The sequence below is a fragment of the Marmota flaviventris genome, chromosome 6 (genome assembly GCF_047511675.1).
Source record: "Marmota flaviventris isolate mMarFla1 chromosome 6, mMarFla1.hap1, whole genome shotgun sequence".
Classification (NCBI taxonomy): domain Eukaryota; kingdom Metazoa; phylum Chordata; class Mammalia; order Rodentia; family Sciuridae; genus Marmota; species Marmota flaviventris.
Window position 1 is genome coordinate 95,553,976 of NC_092503.1, and position 10,514 is coordinate 95,564,489.

Sequence of the window (10,514 nt, forward strand, 5' to 3'; positions counted from 1 at the left end):
ACGCCCACGGAGCTCTGGGGCGAGATTTTTGAGGTTTCCCAGCTGTATGTATCTGGTGGGGATGGGAGTCACACACCTGCTGAAGCCAATTTCGCTGGGAAGGGATCCCATCCACGGAACTCTGGTGACGTCAGCTCTCTGCTATGGCGGGCCCCAGACTCCTTGCCGGAGTGTCCGATGGGAGGAATGGGTCTGGCCTGTCTCTGGTCTGTCCCGGTCAAGGTTTCAGTTCTGGTCCACTGTTTCATGAAGTCTTGTTTAGCAACCTCTTCAAAGGGTCTCTATGCCACACACTGTCTCTGGCAGTGCTGAAACGCCTCCTTCTGCGCTGGTCGCCAGACAGCTGCGCCCGAACCTCCTCACGCAGGGTGGCTGAGATTCACCTGTCAGGGGCTGTCACCTCCAATAATCCCAAACACCCCGCCTAGGTCTCATTTCAGTGAAATTTTGTTCGGAGTTTCTCAGCAGGCAGAATCTGAATGTTCTGATGTGTCTCTTTGTCCCTGTGGCTGAGGAGGTACTGAAAGCGCTGCTTCCCCGCCCGCTGCCATATTGAGTCCTAAAATACTTCCTTAAAAATACATTTCAAATACAAAATCAAAAAGATTAACAACATCTGGTTGATCTGTTATGTATTTGCCATGTATTTCTCAGGCCAATAAATCATAGATTTTGAAAAAATTCTCTTTATGAGTAAATATATCCAAATACCTGCATCTATAAGAATAATTTTATATTCTTTATGGGCAAAATGGAATGTCCATATGGAGTTTTCTCCTTCCTAATATGTTTGTATATATGTGGATATAAGAAAATAGAAAATCCATTATGAATACGTTCAAAAAATATCTTATGGTAAAAGTGTTTTCCAAAGTACATAGCATTCTTTTTATAGACAGAGTAAACTTAAATATGAGTGGTGGCTTTCAGTTCTATATGGCAAAGCAATTCTATATATGTTTCTCTCTTTTTTTCCAGTCTTTAAATAATTTTAATTTCTCTGTATTTTGTGTTGGATCATCTTTAATTTGATGTAATTGAAAATGGAATTTATTGCTCTATTTTCTGAACATTTCAAAGTACTTTAGCAGTTTGGGGTAGGGTGGGAGAAGTACTGGGGATTGATCCTGGAGATGCTTTACTACTGAGCCATATCCACTGCTGTTTTTATTTTTATCATATTTTGAGATAGGGTCTCACTAACTTGCGCAGGGCATCACTACATTTCTGAGGCTGTCCTGGAACTTGAGATACTCCTACCTCAGCCTCAGTTTTGGATTATAGGCATACACCACTGTGCATGGCTTCTAAATAATTTTAAAAGTTTAAATGTTAGAATGTATTTTTAAATTAAATAATTTTATTGTCACTTAAATACAAAAATGAATTTTTATTTAAAAGAGAAAGTTAGTAAGTCAAAGTATTACAGTATTTTAAGAAATATTTTTCCCAAATTATGATTGGCATTGAATTAAATAAATAAAAATGAAACATGTCAATGAGGACTTTGATAGTATTATTCTTTACAGGTGACAATATTTGCCATTAAGTTAAAACTTTTCCTGAATATAAATATTAGTAGTAGTTTTGTGTGTGTGTGCATGTGTGTGTGTGTGTGTGTAGATCCACAATGTACACTACAAATATATAGAATTTTATTTACCAATTCAAAAATTATTTTTTTTAATAAAAAAATAATTATTTATTTTTGGAGACCGGTTGGCCTTGTTGTAGTTTATGAATCTATATGAAGAAGACAATAAAGAAGTAAGCAACATGAACCTTTTTTCCTTGTATACTTTTATGCTTTAAAATAACATATACTGTATGTATTCATGAATGTCATCATATCAAGTTCTGGAGTAAAAAAATATCTGTGCTTTAGTTGTTTTATAACTTTTTAGTTGTTTTATGATGTTAGTTGTTTTATTGGGGTTTTAAAATCTAATAGGACATACCTCCCCTTTTCACTCTTGAGGTTACAGATTTCATGAGGCCAGAGCAGGTGTGTTTGCACATTGACCAGAATCAGCCTTAACTTTTAGAGTTACTAGGAATCTTTCAACTGAGGAAATATATTTCCAAAATAAAGTAGCATTCATCTTTTGTACAAAGCAAATTTAGATATTCATCACCTTCAGTTATGATGGCAAAGAAAATGAGTCACTTTTTAGAGAAATGTTTCAGCTTAAGAAAGTTCCTTTCATGTTTTGTTTTGTTTTTAAAGAAGTGTTGAAAATACATTGTTCTGATTAAAAATCTCAGTGGGCCTTCTAGTAACATAAAATATGTGTTTCAGTTTTCATTGATAAAGGAATTTTCCAATTTTCATTTTTAAATGTAATTATTTCCATGAATATGATATTTATAATGACAACAGTTTGTATTCCTCCTGAAGAGGCAGGGCACTCTTGGGCTTTTTCATTTAGCCCTTGATTTTTGTTTTAAAGAGCTTCTAGTAGTAGAAGCTTAATGATGTACAGTCACAATTTTGGCAAAAAACAGGAAGAAATAAAATTAGAAGAAAAAAGGCTGAAATAAATAAGAGGGTTATATACTTCCCTTAAAAAAATGAGCACTTAGCTGTTCTTGGTTGACGAGATTGTACAGGGAGAACTAGCAGAATTGGTAGGTGATATTCCTGCAGCTATAAACTTTACAGGGAGCCAAGACAGCCTGCTTCAGAACTGGTGCACAGGTGCCAATGGGTAGATGTGGGAAGCACAGATAATGAGGACTAGAAAGAGAGAGGAATGCTGCATTTCAGCAGTGCTGAACTGCTCACATTCTTTCTGACAGCACCTATTCACCAATATCCAAACTAAAATCCTGATTGCTCTTATCTACAGTAGACAAGTGGGAGATATTGGCAGCAAGGAGACAGATAAAGGAAGTCATCCAAACCACAAGGTGAGATACAAATATCTGTCCCACTATATTTTTTTAGAATTACAGAGAATATTCTTTCGACTCTTAACATTTAAGAAAGACATTAACTCAGCTTTGAAAATGAAGCTAAAAATGAACTTGTTTTGTATACTACAAAGATTATTTTTTTAAAAATAGGGAAAACATAATATAGAAAAAAGAAGGGGATAGTAACCAGAAAAAAATCTTACAATCAATTATTCTTCAGTATTATTTCTATATTTCTTTTTTTCTTTTTAATTTTTATTGTTGGTTGTTCAAAACATTACATAGTTCTTGATATATCATATTTCACACTTTGATTCAAGTGGGTTATGAACTCCCATTTTTACCCCGTATACAGATTGCAGAATCACATCAGTTACACATCCATTGATTTACATATTGCCATACTAGTGTCTGTTGTATTATACTGCCTTTCCTATCCTCTACTATCCCCCCTCCCTTCCCCTCCCCTCCCCTCTTCTCACTCTACCCCCTCTACTGTCATTCATTTCTCCCCCTTGTATTATTTTTCCCTTTCCCCTCACTTCCTCTTGTATGTAACTTTGTATAACCCTGAGGGTCTCCTTCCATTTCCATGAAATTTCCCTTCTCTCTCCCTTTCTATATTTCTTATAATTAGCAAAAATGGACCTAATATTCTTCACATTTTGAAATATATTAGGTATAATTGCTGTTATTTTCTTGGGTAGTTTGACTTTCTAAAAATCTAGCAACTGGAATAAATTACTTCTCTATAATACTTTCAGCTACTTGAGTCTATAATCTAGACTTTTTATTCAAATTTATACTGGCAATTCACGTTGTTTTTTATAATGTTCATGAATTCATAGACTTTCTAGGAACCTATTCTTATTCCTAAAAATGAGAATAGATTAAAAGTGAATTTGTAGTATCATCAGTGAGACCTATTATACACTGGAAAGAAGATAAAGACCTAAAATAGGAAAAAAATTCTTAAAATTATATCATTTAACTCATTAACAAATAATCTTAAAGCACTGGGTTTATGCAAGGCAATTTGCTAGGTGCTACAAAATACCGTAAAATGGAGCTTCTCCTCTTCAAGAATAATTCCACTTACCTGGTTTATATTTATATATATATATATATATATATATATATATATATATATATATATATGTATATATATATATATGTGTATATATATATATATATATGTATATATATATATACATATATATATATATAGATATATTATATTTACTTTGTTAAATTAAATAATTGTGTTTTTTTTATCTGACTCTTTCCCCTTTAAAACCACCTGAGTTCTCATGACATCTGTTTAAAATTTCCTGTAATTCTCCATTTCTCTGAACTGCTTAGCATGTTTTCCATACTGTTCCCACTGGTGATTCTAGCCATCCTGTCACTGTTAGAAGATGTTTCTGTCATACCATGTATACTGTGCTGTACCATCTTTCCTCCCAGGTGCTCTACAACATGTACCATCGAAACACTTGTTACAGAATAACTTGATGATTTTGTAAATATCTTCTTGATCTGGAGGTTTTTCTCCATTTATCAGTGTTCTTGTCTATCACCTTCAATGCCAACTTCTCAAAAAAAGTATTCTCTGATCTTTCCTACCTTATACAAAATATTTCCTGTGCTCCAACAACAGCTTTTCTACTAGAGTTTTATTTCACTCTCCCCTTACGTCATAGTTAATTTTTCATTTCTTTCCCTCTTGATTTGAATCTTTTTTACATTGTTAGTCTTAATTTTTTTCAGGATAGAAGTCTTTCATAAAGGGAATTTTTTAAATGCTTTTTATAAATAAAAAAAATGTCAATGAATAAATGTCATCCCTCTAGGCTGGACACTATATAATAAAGTCAGGGATCATGTTTATGGTTACCTTTGTCTTTATCAATACATATATAATGATTGAATTGAAAGATAATATAAATTGAATTGCTTTGAGTGCCAAGTACATGGAAAATAGTTTATTAAAAAATTTATAAATGCTGGGCATGGTGGTGCATGCGTGTAATCCCAGTGGCTCTGGAGGCTGAGGCAGGAAGATTTCAAGTTCAAAGCCAGCCTCAGTAAAAAGTGATGTGCTAAGCAACTCAGTGAGACCCTGCCTCTAAATAAAACACAAAATTGGGCTGGGGGTGTGACTCAGTGGTTAAGTACCCCTGAGTTCAATCCCCAGTAAACCTACCCCCAAAAAAACAATTTATAAAGCCCTTTCTGCCCGGGGATGCTGATGAGAAAGAATAGTTAAAGTCTCTCTTCCTACTACCTAAATCAGAGTCATGTAAAGTACCTGAACAGCCACAGAAGTTATTCATCGTAGGGCTGAGCTTTGGAACAACTGATGAGAGTCTGAGATGCCATTTTGAGCAATGGGGAATGCTCAAGGATTGTATGGTAATGAGAGACCAAAACACCAAGCACTCCAGGGGCTTTGGGTTTGTCACTTATGCCACTGTGGAGGGAGTGGATGCAGCTATGAATGAAAGACCACACAAGGTGAATGGAACAGTTATAGGATCAAAGAGAGTTGTCTCAAGAGAAGATTCTCAAAGACCAAGGACCCACTTAACTGTGAAAAATATCTGTGTTGGCGGCATTAAAGAAGACACTGAAGAACATCACCTATGGAATTATTTTGAACAGTATGGGAAAATTTAAGCTATTGAAATCATGATTAACCAAGGCAGTGGAAAGAAAAGGGGCTTTGCTTTTGTTACTTTTGATGACCATGACTCTGTGGATAAGATTGTTATTCAGAAATACCATATTGTGAATGGCCACAACTGCGAAGTGAGGAAAGCCTTGTCAAAGCAAGAGATGTTTAGTGCTTCATCTGGCCAAAGAGGTCAAGGTGGTTTTGGAAACTGGTGGTGGTTGTGGAGCTGGTTTTGGTGGAAAGGACAATTTTGGTAGTGGAGGAAACTTCAGTGGCCATGGTGGCTTAAGGGCCAACCATGGTGGTGGATATGGTGGCAGCAGGATGGCTACAATGGATTTGATAATGATGGTGGTTATGGAGGAGGTGGCCCTGGTTACTCTGGAGGAAAAAGAGGCTATGGAAGTGGTGGACAGGTTTATGGAAACTAGGGCAGTGGCTATGGCAGGAGGGGTAGCTATGACAGCTATAACAATGGAGGAGGCAGAGGCGGCTTTGGAGGTGGTAGTGGAAGCAATTTTGAAGGTGGTGGGAGTTACGATGATTTTGGCAATTACTACTATCAGTCATCAGATTTTGGACCCATGAAGGGTAGAAACTTTGAAAGCAGAATCTCTAGACTTTATGGTGGTAGAGGCCAGTACTTTGCCAAACCATGAAACTAAGATGGCTATGGCAGTTCTAGCAGCAGCAGTAGCTATGGCAGTGGCGCTAGGTTTTAATACTGCTAGGAAACAATGCTTAGCAGGAGAGGAGAGCCAATGAAGTGATAGGGAAAAAGAAGACATGCTTTAGACAATATTGATGTGTATGGGCAAAAAAACTCAAGGAGTGTATTTGTGACTAATTGTATAACAGTTTATTTTAGTTTCTGTTCTGTGGAAACTGTAATGGATTCCAACAAAGGATTTTGATGTAGACTTTCTTTTTTATTTGCACCCATGCTGTTGATTGCTAAACTGTAATAAATAGTGTGATATGATGCTGAATAAATGCCTTTTCAAAAAAATTATAAAGAAATAAAGGTACCTGAAACTTACTATTCAAATTAATACTAGTAATAAAAATCATTTGAGTAAAAAGACACTTTATAAGTTTCATGTTTCATTGGACATAATATATATTTCAAATTATTGAAGAACTGAAAGTTGTAACAACAGAAACAATTTCTGATACAATAAAATATTTTCAAAGCAAATGTTTAATCTTATAAAGAATCAAAAGATTATTTAATTGTACATTTATTTAGATATTATGGTTCTGGCTAATGAATGAGAAATTAGTGGAAAGAAAAAAAAGAAGCACAAGTATACACCAGAATGAAATAAGTGCTAGAATGATCATGGTTCATCTAATTAAATGTCCCAAATTCACTTGGTGGCAAGGATATTTGTCTGGAGGGCAATGTTCTCCATGAAAATAATCTTTAAATGTATTTAGGTAACTTGATCTGCTTATTTAAAAAAAATTAAATTTATTTTTGAACTGATACATAAAAACACAAAAATCAAACAATAGAGAACTATGTAATGTTTGATACATGTATATAATGAATAAAGTCTAAATCAGTTTAAATATATCTGTCTCTTTAAACATTTATCATTTCTTTAAGGTGAAAATATTCAAAGTCTGTCCTTTTAGCTTTTTGATATACAGAGGATTATCATTATCTAGAGTCACCATGTTGTGCAAACACACCATATATTTTATCCACCTTATCTAAGTATTTTTCAATACTTCTTGAACATATTAATAGTTTTAAATTTTATCACAACTTTAACAGATTTGTAAAGAATCTCATGTATATATATGAATCTCATGGAGACAGCCTATTTTATAGGCATATATATATATATATATATATATATATATATATATATATATATATAAAGTAAAAATTTAAAAAGTAATATACAAATGGAAATATATTAATCAAATATCCTAGTCCTCAAAATTCTGATCTATGGAAAATAGCTGGCTTCAAAAATGCTAAAAATGAGGAAAAAAAAAAAAAAAAAAAAATATATATATATATATATATATATATATATATATTTAATTTTACATATCTGTTTCCCTTGATTATCTTCCTCACTTATCTTCTAGGAACCAATCTCTATTGTTCTTTCTTTCACTCTTTCTTTAATATCTACCCCTATCTTCTCTCCTTTTCTCTCATAATCATCACATCCTACATCACTTCTGTTCTCTCTCTGTCCACCACTGAAATTGTAAACCCTTTTGCAAACTTGCTGTTTTCATTATAGCCAATAACTGATCATATCATATCTGTTTATTGTGTCAATTAACATTGTAGATGTCACACAAACAACATGAAAAAGCAAGGGAATAAATACCCCCAAACCAAGATATTTCAATAACAGAATACATTACCATGGTGGAACAAAAATGTCAGAGATGGAGTTTGATGTAAAGGACAATGTAAGGGGTGAAATCAAAGAGAAAATACAGAAAGGTTAAGAATTCACAATAGAATGAAAAATATCCATGATAAACAAAAGTTAAAAGAATTCATAACTAGAAAGCCTGCACTACAAAAACATACTCAATAAAATATGAATAAGAAATGAAAAATAAAAGTGAAAGGGAGGAATTATCCTAGAATAGTCAAGCAAATCAGAAACTAATTTAAAATTTAAAAAAAAGAAATAAAATGAGAAGGAATAAAAATTAATTCTCACTAAAAACATTGAATGTAAATTGCCTAAATTCATCAATCAAAAGACATAGACTGGCAGATTGGATTTTTTAAAAGACCCCAAAATAGGCTGTCTCCATGAGATTCACTTCATAGGCAAAGACATCCATGGGCTGAAGATAAAAGGCTGGGAAAAATCATATCATTTACATGGACCTTGTAAACAAGCAGAGGTATCTATCTTCATATAAGATAAAGTGGACTTCAAGCCAAAATTAATCAGAAGGGACAAAGAAGAATATTTCATACTGCTTAAGGGAATTGTACATCAACCAGATATAACAATCATAAATATTTATGCCCCAAACAATGGAATATCTATGTATATCAAGCAAACTCTTCTCAATTTCTAGAACCAAATAGATCACAACACAATAATGCCAGGTGACTTTGACACACCTCCCTCACCACTGGATATATCTTCCAAACAAAACTAGATAAAGAAGTTACAGAACTAAAAAATACAATGAATAATTTAGACCTAAAAAACATATAAAGAATATTTCAAGCTAGATGTGATAACACATGCCTGTAATCCCATCAGCTTGGGAGGCTGAAGCAGGAGGATAGCAAGTTCAAAGCCAGCCTTAGCAAAGGCAAGGCACTAAGCAACTCAGTGAGACCCTGTCTCTAAATAAAATAGAAAACAGGGCTGGGGATGTGGCTCAGTTTTAGAGTGCCCCTGAGTTCAGTCCCCAGTACCACTTCACCACCAAAAAAAAGAATAATTCATCCATCAATGACTGAATACACTTTGTCCTCAGCAGCACATGGATCCTTCTCTAAAATAGGTCATATTTTAGGCCACAAAAGCAATTCTAACTAAATACAAAATTAGAAATCAATGATAAAATAAAAAATAAAAGCTACTCTAACACCTGGAGACTAAACAATATGCTATTAAATGGTCAATGGATTCTAGAAGATACCAGGATGAAATTTAAAAAAAAATACTTAGAGGTAAATGAGAATAGCAATACAACATATCAAAATCTCTGGGAAACTATGAATGAATGGGGTTTTAAGAGAAAAGTTCATTGCACTGAGCTCATTCATTAAAAGAACAAACAGATAGTCATCAAGTAAATAACCTAACATTATTATCAAAACTATAGAAAAAGAAGAACAAATCGATACCAAAAGCAGTAAAAGACAGAAAATAATTAAAATCAAAGCTGAAATCAACAAAATTGAAACAAAAATCCTAAAAATTGATGAAACAAAAAGTTCGTTCTTTAAAAATACAAATAAAAAAAATTATAAACCATTAGCCAAGCTAACAAAGAGAGAGAGAGAAAAATGAACTTACTAAAATTTGTGATGAAAAAGGAAATATCAAAAAGGACACTATGAAATATAGGTGATAATCAAACTATTTTGAAAATTTATATGCTGATAAAATAGAAAATCTTGAAGATATTGACAATTTATAGGGACATAACCTACTCAGATTGAATCTGGAATACAGAATATTTAAACAGATCAATTTCAAGTATTAAAATTGAAGATATTATAAAAAGCCTACTAACAAAGAAAAGTCCACGTCCAGACAGATTCTCAACCAAGTTTTACCAGACCTTCAAAGAATAACTACACCAAAACTCCTCAAATTATTTCATGAACTAGAAAAGGAAGGAATCCTTCCAAACTCTTTCTATGAAGCTAGTATTATCCTGATACCAAAACAGACAAAGACTAATCAAAGGAAGAAAACTTCAGACCAATATCCCTGATGAACATAGGCGCAAGAATTCTTAATAAAATACTGGCAAATTTCATACAAAAACATTAAAAAGATAATGAACCATGATCAAGTAGTGTTCATTCTAGGAATGCAAGGATGGTTCAACATATGAAAATCAATAAGTATAAATCATCACCCCAGTATCTTTAAAGACAAGAATCACATGATTATTTCAATAGATGCAGAAAAAGCATTTGACAAAATATATTACACCTTCATGTGCAAAACATTAGAGAAAAACTAGGGATAGTAGGAGCATACCTCAACATTACAAAAGCTATCTTTGCTAAACCCACAGTCAACATCATTCTAAATGGAGAAAAATTGAAAGCATTCCTTCTAAAAACTGGAACAAGACAAAGAAATACTCTTTCGCCACTTCTATTCAACATAGTCCTGGAAAATCTCGCCAGAGCAATTAGACAGAGGAAAGAAATTAAATGAATATGAATAGAAAA

The 10,514-nt window shown here is 33.3% G+C and overlaps 1 pseudogene; it reads left to right on the plus strand.

Annotated features, from left to right (window-relative positions):
* The first annotated feature begins 283 nt into the window (after window positions 1-283).
* Window positions 284-6,252, plus strand: LOC114095048 (heterogeneous nuclear ribonucleoprotein A1-like; annotated as a pseudogene).
* Window positions 6,253-10,514: the final 4,262 nt, after the last annotated feature.